Consider the following 18,947-nt stretch of genomic DNA (forward strand, 5'->3'; position numbering starts at 1 on the left):
CAGCCGCCCTGAGGGGGACAGCTTGGAAATGGTGGGGAAGGTTCCGGCCAGGCTGTGCTCTGCCTCCAGGACCCAGCATCGGGCTCTGTGACAGAACCACGCCTGCCGAGGGACACAGGAGCTCGCGCTGACGGACAGGCATCGGGAGGGCCCCGCGGGAGCCGCGGTCCATTCAGCGGCCCCGAGAGCTGGTGTGCGTACCCAGCCGCTCACACACCGCAGGGCCGAGGCCAAGGTCACCCGACAGGTTCCCCGTGGGGGGAACAGAGAAGCCATCAGGCCGAGCGCGGAGAGGACGGCACAGCCCGCAACTCGGCAGGTGACACGGCCACCCACGGCCCCCTGGCAGCGACCCCGCAGAGGACCCCAAGCCTCAGCTGTGCCCCGGGCCTCCCCTCCGCCCCCTCCGCCTTCGAATAAGGTGAACGGAGTCGGGGCTGGGCCTGCCGAGCAGGGGAGCCGCCAAGGAGGTGGGGTGGGGCCACCCTCAGGGGGCCTGCACGGTGAGGGGCCACCCCAGGGGGCCCTACGCACGGCCCCCTCCATTTTTCAGGCCATTTATTAGAGTCAAACACACATAACAGAAAACCAGCGTGTGGCCACGTGTAAGTGTAAATGCAGTGGCTGCAGGACTGTCACTGTTGAGCAACCACCGCCACCACCACCACTTCCAACGTTTCCGCGCCCGGAACAGAAACTCTGTCCCCGTTGGGCAATCACCCCGAGCCCCCCCCCCCCCCCCCCCCCCCGCTCTGACCTCTCGGCTACTTTCTGGCTCCGCGATTGCCTTCTGCGTGTTTCATGAAACGGAGGAATCACACGCTCTCTCCGGTCGGATTCTTGCACGGAGCACAGTAGCCGCCAGTTCATCCATGTCCTTCCAGACGCGGTGGCAGGATTCCCTGCCTTTTTTTGGGTCCATCCTCACCCCAGGGCACTGACTCCACGGCCTGCTGCTCAGGGCGCCCGTGGGAGAGCCCCTCCCAGGCGGCCCCTCCGAATCCACGTGTCCAAGGAGGGGCTGCCGTTCCTGGGGTGCTGGGCTTGGCAGGAGCCACAGGGGGGCCCGACACGCTTTGCAAAATTTCTTTCTTTTACGCTGATTTCTTTCTTTTTTTTAAATATATTTTATTGATTTTTTACAGAGAGGAAGGGAAGGGAGAGGGATAGAGAGTTAGAAACATCGATGGGAGAGAAACATCGACCAGCTGCCTCCTGCACACCCCCCACTGGGGATGTGCCCGCAACCCAGGTACATGCCCTTGACCGGAATCGAACCTGGGACCCTTGAGTCCGCAGGCCGACGCTCTATCCACTGAGCCACACCGTCAGGGCATACGCCGATTTCTTTCAGCGTAAACGCTACACTGAGCCCCACGCAGTGGCTCAGGGGTTGAGCACCAACCTATGAACCAGGAGGTCACGGCTCGATTCCCGGTCGGGGCACATGCCCGGGTTGCAGGCTCCATCCTCAGTAGGGGGCGTGCAGGAGGCAGCCGATCGATGATTCTCTCTCACCATGGATGTTTCTATCGCTCTCTCCCTTCCTCTCTGAAATCAATAAAAATATTTTTTTAAAACGAAAGAAAAACTAACGGACACATGGCACCTGTGATGTCGCAGACATTAACACTTGGACAGGATGGGGGAAGGAGCTGGGGGCTGACGGGATGGGCTCTGGGGCCGGTCAGGCCCCGACAGCTCAGGTTTGGGAAGCGCCCCCGCCCCCATCTGCTTTCCCACCGCACAGGGGCCGAAGGCCTGGGCCACTGGACCTGCACGAGGGGGAGGAAGGTGCCGAGCGAGTGGGCGCTGCCCCTGCCCCAGCACAGCCAGGGTGCTCCCGGCCTGGTCCCTTCCCACCATCAGGAGCCTGCAGGCCAGGGGTGATCCACGCTGGCCGAGGCCGCTCGCCGGGCCTCCTGCCCCACGTCCCCGCAGCCTGGGGACAAAGCATTCGGCAGGCCTGCGGGGTGCCCACCGAGCCCGAGGAGCGGTCTGGGTGGACAGAGGATGGCCAAGGTGCCGGGCGTGCAGAGGCCGTGTCCAGTGCTGGCCACCGTCTGGGAGCCTAACCCCAGGACACGGGCCTGCCCTCCTCCCACAGCCCCATCACCTGCCCCCCCTCCCCCATCAGACCCAGCCCCCAGCTTCATTCTGGTCACATTTGACCTCTGGAGATGCAGGCCCGGCTGGATTGGGGGGCTGCATCCCTGGGCCCCCGACATGTCCCTGCCCTAGTTGGGGGAGGGGTCTTTCTCGTGTCCCTTGTGAGCTTGGTCACTGCAGGAGGCCAGGGAGCCCGCTCTCCCCTCCCCAGACCTGGTCTGTCCCCCTCGGGTGGGCTCTCCAAGGACAATGGGTGGGGCCAGTGGCCAACAGGCAGCCTGGACCATCCAGGGGCCTAGGAAACCATCTTTGCTCCTAGGAGCCTCATCATCCATCCATCCCTCCACCATCCGCTCAGCAAACGCCGCTGGGTGAAGAGCCCCCCTTGCTCCCTGCAGCCCATCCAGGCCTCGGGGTAGAAGTCAGGCGCCTGGGTCAGAGCCATCTGGCCACACCCACACCCTCAGGCCACTCTGCGGGGGGTGGGGGGGGCGCTGGCAGCTGGGTTCCCACCAGGGCCCCTGAGAACCCTGCACAGCTGTTCTTTCACAAGGTGCCCAAGGCCCAGCCGCGGAGCCAGGAGCCGCAGCGCAGCTTCCTGAGGCCAAGGTCTGCTGGGGACTCCAGGGGGGTGCAGAGCCCTGAGCGGAGGCCTGCTCTGCCCAGCGCTGAGCCTCTGCCAGCCCAACGGGGGCCCCAGACCCCAAGACCTTGTTCACGCTGATGGTGCAGGGGTCCTCCTGCCCCAGGCCCCCTCCCAGCTGGCAGGAGCAGTAATGAGTGCAAGGCCGGGGAAATTATTAATTTCCATCCCAGCTGACTTCTGGGAAAGTTTGCCAATTAACTCAGCAAGCGGAGGCACCAGAAGGGAGAGGGAGGCGGAGGCTGGGACCATTTTTGCTGGGAGGGGGCAGGGAGACTCTATGGTGCTCAGGAGCCTGGAGGGGAGGACAGAGGAATGAGGATGCGCCCCCCGCTCTACCCACCCCTGGCAGCGGGCGAGAGGCAGGACGGGCAATGCCGCATCAGCCCTGTCCTGGCACCACAGTGTCTTCCAAGTGTGTGTGTGTGTGTATGTGTTTGTGTGAGTGTATGTGTGTGAGTGTGTGTGTATTTGTGAGTGTATGAGTGTGTGTGAGTATATGTGTGTGTGTAATTGTGTGTGTGAGTGTGTGTGTGTATATGTGAGTGTGTAAGCATATGTGGTGTGTGTGTATGTGTGTGTGAGCGTATGTGTGAGTGTGTGTAATTGTGTGTGTGATTGTGTGTGTAATTGTGTGTGAGTGTATGTGTGTGAGTGTGTAAGCATATGTGGTGTGTGTGAGCATATGTGTGTGTGTAATTGTGTGTGTGATTGTGTGTGTAATTGTGTGTGAGTGTATGTGTGTGAGTGTGTAAGCATATGTGGTGTGTGTGTATGTGTGTGTGAGCGTATGTGTGAGTGTGTGTGATTGTGTGTGTGTGTGATTGTGTGTGGGGGGTGACAGGCTGGCGCCCGGTTCTGAGTGCCGAGGGTGGCTCCTGAGCGGACTGTGTGGCTCAGGCGCTGGGTGCCGGAGCTGGTGGTGGAGGCCCAGGGCCACCTCGGGGAGGATGGTCAGGTGACTGCCTCAGGGCCCCCAGGCCTGGCCCTTCGCCCCGTTTCTTTCCCCGTTTTGTGCAAAGCCAGGCCCCACCCCTTCCAGGCTGGGTTCCAGGCCGCCCAGGCCTCCGTGACCCTGGGTCCAGCTCTACCCTCATCTGCCAGGGCCTGGCCCTTCGGCCTTGGTCCTGGTGAGGCCACAGCCTCTGGTCAGGATGCGTGACCCTCCCGTGCAGGCAGGCAGGAGCGGCCGAGCCGGCAGGGCCTCCTGGCACAGGGGGTCCCAGAGGCCGCAGGCAGGCTGCCCATGGGTCTGAGGAACCGCCCGCTGCCCGGGGAGTGGGCTGGGAGAGCCACTGTGCCCAAGGTCCCCGAGCCCGGGGGACAGCCTGCCAGCCGCTGGCTCAGGCTCCCAGGCCGCTCTGCCGCACCAGGGCCGGAGGGCCGACGGGAGCGACTTTTCACCCTTTTTAAAGGGCAGCCGGGACAGTCCTCTCCCGCCAGCCGCCGGCCGAGGCCACGGCCTGCTCCCCCGCGTCCCCTGCTGTCCTGGTCCGGTTTCAGGCTGGCCTGCCCGCTCCCTCCCTGCCAGGGATGCCCGGCTGCCCCCCACCCAGCCCCACAAGCACTTAGCAACATAAATTAAAATAAATTGCATTTTCAAATCGCAAATAGGGGCCATTTTATCGTTTTTATTGCATAACAACCATTAATGAAGTACAGTCCCAGCCGCCTTAATTGCCTGGGGACTAAAGTTCAATTCCTGTCGTCCGCGCAGGCCGGGCCGGCGTGTCAGTCACTTCCACGCACCTGGCACAGCTTAAATGCAAATAACTCGGGGGCAGGACAGGAGCTTCGTAGGGTCCCGGGGCTGCCCGGAGCCCCGCCTCCCGAGTGATGGATGGGCCGAGGTCCTTCTCCTGCCCGCCCCCCCTCCTGACCACGGAGGGGGCTCAGAGAGGGCTGAGGCCCACACCAGCCCAGGCTGCTTTCCCCAGGGCACTGGGACCCCTGGATAAGGGCCAGGGGGCCAGAGTCCCCTCATCTCCCGGGTCACAGGAGGCCTGGTCCCGGCTGCCGGGCAACCAGGGCTCCCCACCTCCTCTCTGGCCCATAGGTGAGGCCACAGCTGCTGTCCCCGGAGCCCCCGGTTCAGCCCTGTGGGTGGGGCAGACGGGACAAAGGACCCAACCGAGACCGTGCAGAGGCCACGGGGACCCAAAACTGAAAAACTAGCAGACACCACTTGGGCCCAACGCCCTCCCAGGCCCCAGGGCCAGCCCCAGCCCCATTAATCTTTAACTGCCTCTGGGCTAGCGCTGACCCCAAAAGCAAACAGGGATCGAATTCCTGGGGAAGGGACACTGTGGTGACAGCACCAGGTGGGCTGGGGGTGCAGGTGGGGGTGGAGGGAAGGCCACGGCCCCCAGGACGCGGGAGCGAACTACTGACCTCCTTGGGGTTCCGACGCTGCGCCCCCTCCCAGAAGTGACTGGGGCAAGACCCCAGGCGGAGGTGGACTTGCGGGGAACGCGCCCCCCCACGCACCTCCCCGCAGCAGCCTGGGGGCAGAGGCGCCCCTGGAGGAGCAGGGGAGGGCGCTGCCTGCAGGAACCCGCTGCGCCATTGTTATGCGTTCCAAGGCCAGAGGATTTTTCCAGGAGGTTGTGACAACGACAAAAATAATAACAGCCCCTCCCCCAGCAGCAGGAATTCTGGAAAAAACAGCCGCCGCCGCCTTTGGGGCCGGAGGAAAACACAAGGTCGGGCGTTACGAGGATTTAATTTAGGGCCCAACCCGCAGCCCGCGGCCACGCACCGGCACGCGCGCCTTCTCCCAGCGCCGCTCGTTCGGGGGTGCGCGGCCGGCGGGCGCCACGTGGAGCGCCCGGGGGTCAGTCCCCTCGCCCCGGCCCCCGCGTCTCCGCCAAGGCCCTGCCCCGCCACCTCGTCCCAACCGACGGGGAAGGGGTGGACCAAGCGAGGGGTTGCCTTCGGCCCCAGGATCCTCTGGGAGGGGTTGGGGCGAAACCGGCTTCGGCAAACCATCTAATAATTGGGGGGAGCGGGGAGAGGACCCCCGCCGCCTGGAGAAAGGAGGCGCCCTAATGATAAGTGACAGGATGGGCCCGGGCAGCAGGGCGAGGGCAGCGCTGGGCCAGCAAGGCCTCCATCCTCCGAGGGTAGGACCGACCTCTCTCGCCGGGAGGGAGGCGCAGGGGCTGCTCAGAGGCCGGGTCTGGAAAGTTCTGCGCCCCGGCGCACTCCCCCGGGCAGCGGTGGAGGAGACGGTGGCCCTGGAGGGAGCGCCTGCGCCCTGGCGAGCCCTCGTCCGAGCGGCGCTGCGGTCAGCCCTTCCGATGCCGGTGCCACGCGGTGGGCCAGGGGGCCTTGGCTGCGCCCTTCTCCAGCCGCGCGCGCTGCCAGGGGAGGCTGACGGGCGCCGCGGGCAGGGAGCCGCCAGCCCCTCTGGGTGTTGCCAGAGCCTGTGCTGGGAGGAACTTGGACGTTGGGAGGACCTGGGGGCGCAGGGAGCGGCCCGCATGCAGGCGGCCTGCGCGGCTTGGGGAGGGTGGGTACCTGGCGATGAAGGGCAGGACCCGGGAGGTGGGGGCAGGGGGGGGCCGCCGCTCCAGGTGTCCAGCTCCTGGCCGCCCCCCTCCTGGGTGTGAGTTCCTGTCTCTCCAACAGAAATCAACAAATAATTCTCGGTCTTTCCCCAAACTGAGCAACCGGGGTGTGGAGGAGGGATGGAGAGAGGAGGGTGGGGGTAGAACCCGCTGGTTTTTTACTTTAAAAATTATATATTTTATGTCACAATCGCTTTTCGTTAAGACCACAAACATCCAATTTGGCTTGGCGTAATAAAATCAGCCGGAGCGCCCTTAAACGGAGCCATTCCGGTGAATTAAGTTGTGAAATCTAATCTATTATATCCATAAAGGAGAATGCTTTCATTGTAAATTCGGGTTATAAAGAAACTATACCTGGGCCGCCAGCCTCCCCTTCGGAGCTGCTACTTGGAGGCGATCGGATTACTTCCCGGAGCCGGCGACCCTCTCCCGCGCTCCGGCAGCAGAAGTTCCCTGTGGCCCCGTCCCCTTCCCTCGTCGGAGGCCAGACGCCGCCAGGACCGGGGGCTTTAATTAAAAAGCCCCCCCCACCTCTTCTGTGTTCAAGAGCGCGGTTACTATTTTCCCCATTAATTCGAGTTTTTGAAACAACCCGAACCGGCAGGACTTCCTTCCCCTTCCGCCTGTGTCCCCGTGCGGGGGGCTGGGCGCAGCTCCCGGGACCCGGCACGTGGGCCCCGGTGTTCCCAGCGCGCGCGCCTCCGGTCCACAGCGCGGGGCAGCGGGGCTCAGCCCCATCCGGTCCGAGGTCCCGGCCTGCGCACCGGGGCGGGAACGGTGCCTGGAAGCGCGGGGTCTCCTCCGGCCTCAGGGCCCGGCTCCCAGGCCCAGGCGCGCTGGCTGGGCCAGACAAAGGAGTCGCCCGCAGAGGGGTTCACCCGCGCCCCACCCTCCTGGGCCCTCCCATCACTCCCTCCCGAGGCAGCCTGAAACGGGAAATACTGCACCCTGATATTTATTTGGTTCACAAGGGGGGTGGGGGGCTCCCCTTCCTCCGACAGGGGTCTTGGGCCCCCGTCACTCACTGTCCAGATCCCCCCACACACCCCACGACAATATCTACTTGTGAGAATTAACCGATTCCAGGCTTGGACCTGGGGCATCGTGCGCTGGCCAGAAGTGGGGGGGTACCCCAAGAACACTCTGCCCTCGCTCCGAAGAGGGGTGCTGGGGAGACAGCGAGGTCACCCAGTAGCTCCGAAATTCCCCGGTACCTTGGGGCCACGGCCTTTGTCAGGCCCCGAAGATTTACGAGGCGCCGGTGGAGTGTCGGCCAGGCCTGGCCTAGGCGGCCAGCGCACCCCGTTTTATCTTTGATTTCCATCTAATTATTTTTTTCCTGCCACTTTCAACTCCGCGTCTGGAGAGACGAACAAAGGGAGCAGGGTGGGGGATGGGGCCGCCAGGCAGACGCGAGGGGATCAGTGGGGGTTCCCCCAGTGCGGCGGGGGGCCCTGGGCGCCCCAGGCCGGGGTGAGGCCCTTTCCACACTCGCTCTCCAGCTCGGCACCCCACAGCTGGGCTCGGGGAGCGGCGGCGACCCCCAGTGGGTTTAGTCCCGCATAATCCGCACGGAACCCGGCGCGCCACGCGCAAGCCTTCCGTCCACGCCCTTGGGCGGCGGGAGAAGGGAAACTTTCTTTCCCCGAAATTGCCGCGAAGGCGCTGGCCAGGCCGGGGGTGCGCCCCGCAGAGTAGGCGGAGGCGGGGGCCGGCCGGTTCTATGCTCGCCGCTCGAAAGGGGTCCTCCGGGCGTGAGACGGAAGCGGCGCTTGCATTCTCCGTGCGCGTTTTTAAATCCAAAATGGAAAATCACCTTAGTGGCCGCCACCCACAAGTCCCCCAGAAACGAGGGAGCAGTTAGAATGCGGGGAGTCGGGAAACCGTCCGTCTCCGGTGCCTTTTCCACCGGAACCCGGAGCCTTGGTGGCGGGAGTTTACTTCGGGAGAAGTGGGGTCCGCACCTTCGGTGGATGCGGGTCTGCGCCGAGCGCCCCGCAGGGAGAGCGGGAGGCGCGCATCCGGGACCCCGCGCACCCCTGCCCTGTCCCCGGGAAGGGCCCTTATTGCCCGGCCGTTAACCTCGGAGGAGTGGACAGGGTCCCAGAGGCCGGGCGCCAGGACAGAGCCCACTCGGGCGGCATTCTTCCCTTTCCAGCCCAAACTCCACGGGGAACTTTGGGGGGATGCGCGGGAACCGGGGCGAGGCCCTTCCCACAGCGCGTCCGCTCCAGCCACTCCCCAGTCAGCTCTTTCCTCTCGGCTCTTTGTTCCAAGTTATTGGGGGGGGGGGGGGGGGATACAATTACTTTCCCCTCTGACTCTCAGACCCTTCATTTCAATCTTCCCCGCGGCAGGTAAATTCACTCCAGGGGGGTCGTTCTCCCTCCGCCCGGAGGCCAGGCCTCCAGCTTCCCGCTCCGGAGGCTCTTCTCTTCCTGAGTCTCCAAACACGACCTCCCAGTCCGAGCGTAAGGTTACCTCCGGCCTCCTAATCAGGGAGAAAGCCAGAGTGCATCCGCTCTCCTAAAGGCTCCCCCAGCCCCCCAGTAAAAGCGCGCCCTTGCCTCCGACCCTCTCCAATCCTCCCCTTTGTTGTAAAGATTCAATCCCGTCTTAGGGCGGGGGAAGGGGGAACCCTACAGGTCCACATGCCGATTTCTCCCCCAAAAAGACTCCCCAAGGACTTCTTTTGTTTGAAGTGGGCATGGGGGAGGGGAGGGAGGCCGCCCCAGGCCGGCTGCCGGGCCTCCCCCTAACCCCTCAAAAAGCAAAACCCCTGGGCGTCCCCTAATCCTCAAGCCCCCAGTTCCCGGGGCTGGGAGGGGTGACTACTGGACAAGGGGAGCTGCGAGTCAGCAGGGGGCCAAGGTGGGGTCTCCCCATTCTGAGCTTCCTCCAACCCCCCCTGAACCGGTTGGGGTGGGAGAGGCGGAGAGGAACAAAGCCCCACCGCCCGGCTGCGGGCCCGGGCAGGACGCACGGTCTCTTCGGTGAAGCCAACGAACCCGGGAAGGGACGACCTTTGCCCCGGGCGCCCTCCTCCCGCGCCCAGCCCCGAGGTGGAGCGGGGCCGACCTCCCGCCGGGACTGCGGGCGCCCCGGGCGCTGTCTCCCCCGCCCGGCGGCCCTCCCGGAGCCCCGCAGGCAGACACGTTGGCAGGAAAAGGCTCGGACACACCAGCCGGGTTTTTATTTGTTCCCTGAGCCGAGTGCGCTCCGGGCGCGCGGGAAACAAGGAAAACACACGTACCTGGCGGCGCTCCGAGGGCGGCCCGGAGGGCCCACCGCCGGCGTGGGGACCCCAGAAGTCACTCCCGCCCGGCCGGTCGCCCCACGCTGCGTCCCTCCCTCCCCGGCGATGCAACCCGCCGAGCCAACCCTGCAGGGAGCGCGAGCTTCCAGTCCCGGCGCCGCGACCTTCCTCCGGCGCCAAGGCCCTCGCCTCCTCCCCGGGCGAGGGAGCGCGGAGCCTCCCCGCGGCCGCAGACCGGGCCGGGGCCTCCGACGCTGGAGAGCGGCGCGTCCCGATGCCGGGCTGCGGTCCGGCTGCAGGTTCGGGCCCAGGAGCGTTCTTCTCGGGCCGGGCTCCCACCTTCCCGCCGAGATGCCGAGACGGACGGACGCGGAGCCCTCGGGGAAAACGAGGCGGCGGCCGCGGTCCGGGCAGGAGCCCCCGGGCGGGAGGGGTGCCGGGCGGAGGGGCTGGCGGGCTCCCCGCGCCCGGCGGCCACCGCCCTCCAGGGGCGCCGCGCCCGCCCCCGCGGAGGCGCTCCGCCCCGGCTCCGCCCCGCGCCCAAGTCTTTCCGCAGCTCACGCCGCGCCGCTCCCTCCCGCCCCCGCCCCCACCGACCCCGCGCCCCGGGGCTCTCCCGCCTGCGCCCCAGCCGGGGGGTGCCGCGCTCCTCCTTCCCCGCGCCGCGCCCGCCTCCCTCCCCCCGCCCTCGCCCCGCCCAATCACCGCCCGCCGCCGCCGCTCCCTTTGTCTGGGCCGCGGGAGCGGGCCAATGGGGTTGCGCGGAGACGCGGGCGGTGCGCGTCTTGGCCAATGGGCGGGCCGCGCGGGCGGCGAGGGGCGGCGCCTCGCCCTGGGTGTCCGCGATCCCTCCTCGCAGCCTCCGACCCGCAGCCCGAGCGCGCACCGCGGGGACTGCTGTTCGCGCCGGACGCTGGGGTGTTTGTTAGGCGGCATCGCTGGGCAACAGCTGACTCATCCCCCCCAACACACAGACATGGGTGCCAGGGAACCGGTGACAAAGCCCAGAACATGCAGCCCGGATGGCGGGAGGCGGACACGGTGAGCGGGGAGAGAACGTGCCGCCCTGGTTCCGTCGGGGCGCAACATGGAGGTGGTGGCGCCGGAATGCGAGGCTGCCGGCCCATCCCCGCGCGCGGGGCCCTTCCCCGCCGCGTTCCCGCGCGCCCCGGAAGCGAGGGCCGGTCTGCAGAGAAAGCCAGGCATTTGGGGGTCGCAGTTGGGCCTCGCCTCGCTCCTTAGGAGTTTATGGATCCTACACATTTCACAAGGATATGTTATTTACATATTCAGGGGGCAAAAAAACAACAAAAATTAAATTTAAAAACTTTCCAAAAGCCCTAGTCGGTTTGGTTCCGTGGATAGAGCCTCGGCCTGTGGACTGAAGGGTTCCGGGTTCGATTCCCCGTCAGGGCACATTCCCGGGGTTGGGGTTGGGGCGTGCAGGAGGCCCCGTGATGAGATTCTCTGTCATCACTGATGTTTCTCTCTCTCTCCCTCTCTCTTCCTCTCTGAAATCAATAAAAATATATTGGGGGGGGGGGGGACTTTCCCAAAGTCAACTAGATATTTTGGGATATAAAACATTTGGACACAGAAATAAAAAATGCTCCGCAGGTGGGCCGTGCAGTGGCACAGACAGGGCCGAGCCTTGAGGGAGTGACTGGTGGTCACACGGAGAATTGTCTGAAACGGGTAAACCGACAAGACGTTCCCACGCAGGAAGGGAAAGTGAGGCAGCAACACGGACATAAGCCCGTAGTTTCCGAGTCGCGTTACTTAACAGGAACCCCGAGGTCAGAGGCTGCAAGCAAAGGCGGTAGGAAAACCGCCTACAAGTCCCATGACAGCGCATTATTTTTGTAATAAGTTTTTAAATATTTTATTTTTTAATATATTTTATTGATTTTTTACAGGGAGGAAGGGGGAGGGATAGAGAGTTAGAAACACCGATGAGAGAGAAACATCGATCAGCCGCCTCCTGCACGCCCCCTACTGGGGATGTGCCTGCAACCCAGGTAAATGCCCTTGACCGGAATCGAACCTGGGACCCTTGAGTCCGCAGGCCGACGCTCTATCCACTGAACCAAACCGGTTAGGAAGTTTTTAAATATTTTAATTGATTTTAGAGAGAGAGAGAAACATTGATGTGAACGAACCCACACCCCGGGCGGGGAGTCGAACCGGCGACCTTTCGGTGCCCAGGAATGTCACTCAACCAACAGCGGCACCCGCCGTGGCCCTGACGACGTTTTAGAACAGAACAGAAAAGGATCCAACACAACCTCCCAGGGAGAAGACACAGGTGACAGCCAAGAACGGACCAGGAAGAAACGCAGGACCTGGATGGCGGGGCTCCCAGCTGTAGGGCGGCTTCGGGGTCTGGAGGGGCGTGAGGGTGCCGGTGTGTCTGCCCGGCCAGCCGCTCCGTGGGGAGGAACACCGAACCCTTCCCGGTCGCGCCCGGTGCCGGGTGCCGGGAGCCTGTCTTTCCAACAAGCACATCTGAAGTGACGGCCCCATTGTACACTCGCACGAGACCGGGCGGGGATGGCAGCGGAGGCCCGGACACAGGAGCCAAATGCTTTCTACCAGGGACAGGCCGTGACCTCATCCCGGCACTGTGTGTGTGTGTGGGGGGGGGGGGGGGGGTCAGTGGAGCGGGGCTCGAGGGAAGTAGAACTGGGAAGCCCTGCGTCTTCTTCCTGCTGGCACAGTTTGGGTGCTGATTGCTGTTGTTAATCCTCACTCTCGGATACTTGGATATTTTTCCATTGATTTTTAGAGAGCGTGGAAGGGAGGGGGAGAGGCAGAGAGGAACATGGATGTGAGAGAGACACATCGATTAGTTGTATCCCACACGTGCCCAGACCAGGGCCGGGGATCTAGCCTGCAACCGAGGTACATGCTCTTGCTGGGAATTGAACCCGGGACCCTTCAGGCCGCAGAACCACGCTCTATCCACTGAGCCACACTGGCCAGGGCTCGATACTGAGTCCTTCTGGACCCGGGTGGGGAGAGATGCGCTCAGATATGCACATCAGAAGGTTAGGCAGCCCTCGGCGAATAGAGAGACCGTGGACAACCTCCCAACGGTGAGCGGAAACAGAATCTGGACAGACAGCTGCCGTGTCTCACCGGGCAGGAAGCAGGGCGGAGGGCCCGGGAGCACAGGACACGAGGAAAAGGATGGAAGCCGGGGCCCAGGCGCGGTGTGAGTGCGAGGTCATCACCACACATGCTGCGGGCCCAGTGCACACTCACAGACAGAGCCGGCGCTCAGGACAGACAGACACAGATTCCACTCCAGGCCCTGCACCCCCCAGGCTGCCCAGGGCTGGGCGGGGCCCCAGGACCGCAGGGGGCAGCGAGGGGGAGCTGTGGACAGCCAGGCCAGGCCGGGAGCTGGGGTGGACAGGACCCACCTTGCTGCTCGCTGACCTCTGAGCACAGGCTCACGGCCTTCGCTTCTGCATCTGCTGAACTGAAATGACGGCTATTTCCGAATCGGGCTGCGTCCTCGCGGACTCTCCGAGGACCGTTTCTGGTCGCCGGAGCCGGCAGAGGGGGGCTCCTGGAGTGAAGAAGCACAGATGCCACCATGTCTGCGATATGTTTATACACACGTGCGCACAACACGTAAGCCATACATGACGCTCCTGGTGCATTTCACTATAACTGGCTTCCTCTCTAACCCGATACGTTTTATGTTTTTAGAAACTTCATTCCGGCCTGGCTGGCGTGGCTCGGTGATGGAACCAGGAGGTCGAGGCTCGATACTGGTCTGGGCAAGTGTCCGAGTTGTGGGCTCGACCCCCACTTTGGGGGGGGGGGGCGCAGGAAGCAGCCCATCCACGGTCCTCTCTCGTCGCTGATGTTTCTGTCTCTCTCTCTCCCTCTCCCTTCCTCTCTGAAATCAATCAATAAATATGTATTTTTAAAAACTTTATTCTGAGGAGGGGTCCACAGCCTTCGCCAGGGCGGTCCAGGCCGATGATGGGGATTCCGCGGCTGAGGCCGGAGTGAGCTGGCTGGTCCCGGGCCAGCTCTGCTCATTGGTCATCGCACCAAGACACCCTCCAGTTGTCCGCCCTGATCCGTGCCCCTCTCCCCCCCACCCCCCCTGTGAAGCCTGCAGGTAACAGCCCCTCACCACCCCCGGGGCACAGCTGCCCCTCCCTCCTCACCGAGTGGAAGGAAGGACCCTGGTCTGGGAAACAGTTCGGCTTCCGAGCTGCCAGCTCCCCCCTTGCCCACCTCTGTCCCCGACATCACATCACATGCGGTGCCCGTTGGAGGCAGTGTTCCCGCCACCTGCACCCCCACCGCAGCCGCACGGGAAGTGCAGGAAGGAAGGAAGGAAGGGACGACACCAGCCAGAGGCCTGTGTGCAGGAGGCGAGAGCCCAGCCGAGCCCCGGAGAAATGCGGATGGAGCTGAGGGCTGGTCCCTTTGCACAGGGAGGGAGGCTTCGCGACAAAGTTTTCAGATGCGTCCCTGGTGATGGCTGCGCAACATTGGGAATGTTCTCTTTTCTTTTTTTAAATGTATTTTTATCGGTTTTAGAAGAAGGGAGAGGAAGAGGAACATGGATGTGAAATCAGAGCATCCGTCCAGCTTCCTCCTGGCCCCACCCCCCGCCCCGGGGACTGAACCCAAAACCCGGCCCTGTACCCTGACCGCAACCTGTGGTGCACAGGACGCCGCCCAACCACCGCCCCCCCCCCCCCCCCCCCCCGCCCCCGCCGGGGCGTGAGTGTTGTTAACTGGACACTTAAAAGTGGTCAGAATGGCCCTGGCCATTGTGGCTCAACGTGAGAGCGTCGGCACTCGGACCAAAGGGTCTCGGGTTCGACTCCCAGTCAAGGGCACATACCTGGGCTGCAGGTTTGATCCCTGGCCCTGTGGGGGCACATGCAGGAGGCAACCAATCGATGCGTCTCTCTCACATCGATGTTTCTCTCTCACATCGATGTTTCTCTCTCTCTCCCTCTCTCTCTCTCTCTCTCTTTTCCCCTCCCCCTCCCGTACACTTTCTCTAAAAACCAATGGGAAAAATATCCTTGGTGAGGATTAACCCGAAACGTCAAGAATAACACAGATTTGAGCAGGTAACCCACCAGATCTACGCGATGGAATTCGGTGACCAGTGAGCAGAGACCGCGGTTTCCACCGAGGCCGGGGCATTCACCGGGCACCGGAGACAGCGGTGAGCTCACAGCAGAGACCACACGACCCTGTCGCTGACGCAGTGGAATCGCTGGGAAGGGAAGAGGACGGCGACAGGATAGAGAACGCACCCCCCCACACCCCCCCACACCCCCCCCCCCGGGCTCCAGGACAGCCTCCTGAGGGGCTCTGGCTGCAGAAGGAAATCAAAATAGAAATCGCAAACTATTTATAAACGAAGACACAATGGGAACGCTGTGTCTCAGCCCACACCTCCCGGAGGAGAGGCGGACGCTGTCCCCGCAAGGAAAGTTATTGGGCAACAAGAAAGCCCGGACAGAAACAAACAAACCGAGGTTTTAACTGGAGACGTTTAATAAAACAAGGAAACCCCAGCACTCGGAGGACTTCTGCATCTGCCTCTGCAAAGGCAGCCGGGCGGCCAGCTCTCGCTTCCTCCACTCCGGGCTCGTAGGAGCCACCTGGGCCTCGGGCGCGCACATCTGGTCCGATCGGACCGTCGGGCCTGTGACTTTTTTTTTTTTTTTTTAATCCTCACCCGAGGATTTTGTTTTGTTTTTTTTCTCAGTGATTTTCAGAGAGAGGGAAAGACAGAGAGAAACACATTGATTGGTTGCCTCTTGCAGGAGCCCTGACCAGGGCGGGGCTGGGGCCGAGCCAGCAACCTAGGTACGTGCCCTGAGCCAGAATGGAACCGGGACCCTTCGGTCTGCAGGCCGATGCTCTATCCACTGAGCCACACCCACGAGGGCTGGTGACATCGTTATGGATAGATTCCTGACCCCTTCCCGCCTTCCGATGGTTATTTCTACTTCTTTTTTTTTTTTTTAATATATTTTATTGATTTTTCACAGAGAGGAAGGGAGAAGGACAGAGAGCTAGAAACATCAATGAGCGAGAAACATCGACCAGCCGCCTCCTGCACACCTCCCACTTGGGATGTGCCCGCAACCAAGGCACATGCCCTCAACCAGCATCGAACCCGGGACCCCTCAGTCCGAAGGCCGACGCTCTATCCACTGAGCCAAACCGGTTAGGGCATGTTTCTACTTCTTCTTGAGTCAATCCCAGTGCTTGCTTTTTTTCTAGAGAATAATCTAGATTTCTTTTTATTTTGTTGGTGCAAAGGTGCAGCTAGCATCCTCATGTTTTTTTTTAAATATCTTTTTATTATTATTGATTTCAGAGAGGAAGGGAGAGGGAGATAGAAACATTAGTGATGAGAGAGGATCATGGATCGACTGCCTCCTGCACGCCCCACACTGGGGATCCAGCCCGCAACCCGGGCATGTGCCCCGACTGGGAATCAAACTGTGGCCTCCTGGCTCAGAGGTCAATGCTCAACCGCTGAGCCACACTGACCGGGCCAAAGGGCTTTTCTGAAAGAGCCAAACCAGTCCTGGCGCCAGCCCTGGGCCGGGGGGCGGGGACACAGACCTCCCCTCTAACGGGCAGAGGAGCGGACAATCTGTGGACATGATTTCCCCCCCAAACCACTCCGCTCAGGCCCGGACTCGAGGGAGCAGGAGTCTCGCTGTGGAGACTTGTGTCCACTCGCAGGACAGTCCCAGAACACTGGCCGGGGTTTCGGGTTCCTGGCCAGGAAATCGGGTTTCTTAATTGGGGGTGGGGTCCAGGAGCTCCCTACATGGCTCCCTGAGTAATTCCAATGCAGGTTCCCAAGGGAACCCCACTTTGAGAGACATCTCCAGTGTCTTAGTGAGGATTTATTTTTGGTTAAGCTTTTCATTTTGAAATAATTACAGATCCACATGCCGTTGCTGGGGAAAAACCCACACACACACAGGGAGTCCCACAGAGCCTTTCCCCAGTTTCCGCCCAGGGCAACATCTTGCAAAATTCTGCTACAGTGTCCCAACCAGGGTCCCGGCACCGCTGGCCACAAGGATACAGAACATTCTGTGGCCACAGATCTCGCACCTGGGCTTGTCACAGCCACGCCCTGTCCCCCAGCCCCGCCTTGGGCCCTGCCCACCCCCCCCTTCTGTTCTCCGCGTGTCTATTCTGCCGCTTCCAGACGCTGTGTGCCTGGTCCTACAGGCTGTGGCCTCCGGACGGGCTTCTTCCCTCGGGGGGTAGTGGGGGGGCGGGTACCTGAGGACACACCCAGGTTGCTGTGCGTAGCAACAGCAACTCCTCTCTCTCTCTCTCTCTCTAATATATTTTTATTGATTTCAGGAAGGGAGAGGGAGAGAGAGATAGAAACATCAATGATGAGAGAGAATCACTGATTGGCTGCCTCCTGCATACCCCCTACTGGGAGTCAAGCCTGCAACTGGGCACTTGCCCTCGACCGGGAATCAAACCGTGACCTCCTGGTTCCTAGGTACACACACACACACACACACACACACCCCTACATCTAGGTTCTATATATATAAAAGGCTGATATGCTAAGTGTCCAACCATCCGACAGGTCGCTATGATGTGCACTGACCACCAGGGGGCAGACGCTCAATGCAGGAGCTGCCGTGCCCACTGGCCATTTACAGAGAAATGGCACCGCGGACCTGGCACCAACAAAGCAACACTTGGTTTCCCCCAAGTGGGACACAGGCCCCGCCACCACCCCAGAGTGACACCCCACCAAATCGCAGCCAAACGTGGGCGCCGAGTAATGATGTCACATAGCAACGCCCAGCTTCCTCTCCCTAGCAACTAGCCTCCTTGCAGGTTCTTCAGCCCAGGAACACAGCTTGCTTTATGGCCAGGTGCAAACATTTTACGCTTTAGCCAGATGTCTGTGAAGCATTTTCTCATGCCTCATCTCATTTGATCCTCACAGAAGTCCTGGAGTAGGTAGATAGGAGACTCGGTAGAATCCTATTTTCTTTTCATTAGCCAGAAAATGAGATTTAGAAAGTTTAGAAACTTGACCCGACTGGAAAGGAGTAAGAAATGGGGGACCTTGAAAATGACTTCAGGTTTTCTCACTGCGCAGAATATAGTCAAACACTGCTGCAGTTAAATATTTTACCCTTTGTTCTCCCTGTGTGACTTACAATAATAATCTGCTTCATGTTGATATCTATTGCTGTGTTGCTGACAATTACCTGGAAGAGAAGTTGGGGTGCTTCACTGGGCTGGAGAAAGTTTAGCTAAATCAGAAAGCAGGTCTAATTAAGCACGTTTGTTCTATATCTGTAAAAGGCTAAGTTGACTCGCGCATGCGAGAAACATATAAAGTTCTCACTGGTGCCAATTGCACACGTGTGTTTCGATCTGTCATTGTCGATCGTGAATTTGGTTGACACTTCTATTATAGAGAAAGGGCGAAGAGCAATATTAAAATATTTCTTCTAATTAATTTCCTTTCAATGTGCATGAATCCATGCACCGGGCCACTAGTTTCTATATAAAAAGCAGGAGTTTCCCAAGCCAGCGCGGCTCAGTGGCTGAGCGTCCACCTATGAACCAGGAGGTCACAGTTTGATTCCTGGTCAGGGCACATGTTCGATCCCCAGTGGGGGGTGTGCAGGAGGCAGCTGATCCATGATTCTCTCTCATCACTGATGTTTCTATCTCTCTCTCTTGACCCACCACCCTCCTCTCTGAAATCAATAAAAACACTTTTTAAAAAAGCTCATCCTGGGCCTGGAACTTAAACGCTAGCCCGGCCCAGTGAGCACAGCCCCACGGGCACAGGTGTCGGGCCGCTGGGACCAGAGGCCGGGTGACTGGTGGTCAGGCGGGCGCTCCCAGGGGCCCCGCTGAGCAGAACCTGCTCTCACACGCAGGGGCAGGGCGGCGGATCCTGCTCAGGTGTTGGGGGCTTTGGGCCAAGTCTGGCACCTGGAGCTCCAGAGCGGGAGTCAGAGGATGGGGAGCCGCTCAGAGCAGGGGCCTCGCACCAGGGAGATGGGGAAACTGAGGCCCAGAGAGATCACACCCTGCCCGGACGGGCGCGGGGGCCAGGCTCTGCCCGACGCGGTCCGTGGGGCGGGAGGGAGGGGCTGGAAAGGCCTGGAAGGTGCCTGGGTCCCTGAGTGGAGCTGTCTCCCAACTGGAGGCCCGGGAGCCCGGGGCGCTGCTCTCTGCGCTGCAGGCTCATCTGTCTGATGAATTTGTCTTAACTTGAAAGGCCCTGGTTTATACGCTCACTTCCTGTTCCCGTCCAGTTGCCAGCAAAACTGCAGGCAGGTTAATTGCACGTCCA

The 18,947-nt window shown here is 61.4% G+C and overlaps 1 long non-coding RNA gene across 1 annotated transcript; it reads left to right on the top strand.

Moving 5' to 3' along the window:
* Positions 1-10,485: 10,485 nt before the first annotated feature.
* Positions 10,486-13,529, top strand: LOC138994463 (uncharacterized). Its single transcript, XR_011468438.1, has 2 exons — positions 10,486-10,621; positions 13,298-13,529. It is a non-coding gene; the product is annotated as an uncharacterized lncRNA (long non-coding RNA).
* The last annotated feature ends 5,418 nt before the right edge of the window (positions 13,530-18,947 follow it).

This window comes from Myotis yumanensis, unplaced genomic scaffold (genome assembly GCF_028538775.1).
Source record: "Myotis yumanensis isolate MYYU_CA2020_CCGP unplaced genomic scaffold, mMyoYum1.0.hap1 SCAF_16, whole genome shotgun sequence".
Lineage (NCBI taxonomy): Eukaryota > Metazoa > Chordata > Mammalia > Chiroptera > Vespertilionidae > Myotis > Myotis yumanensis.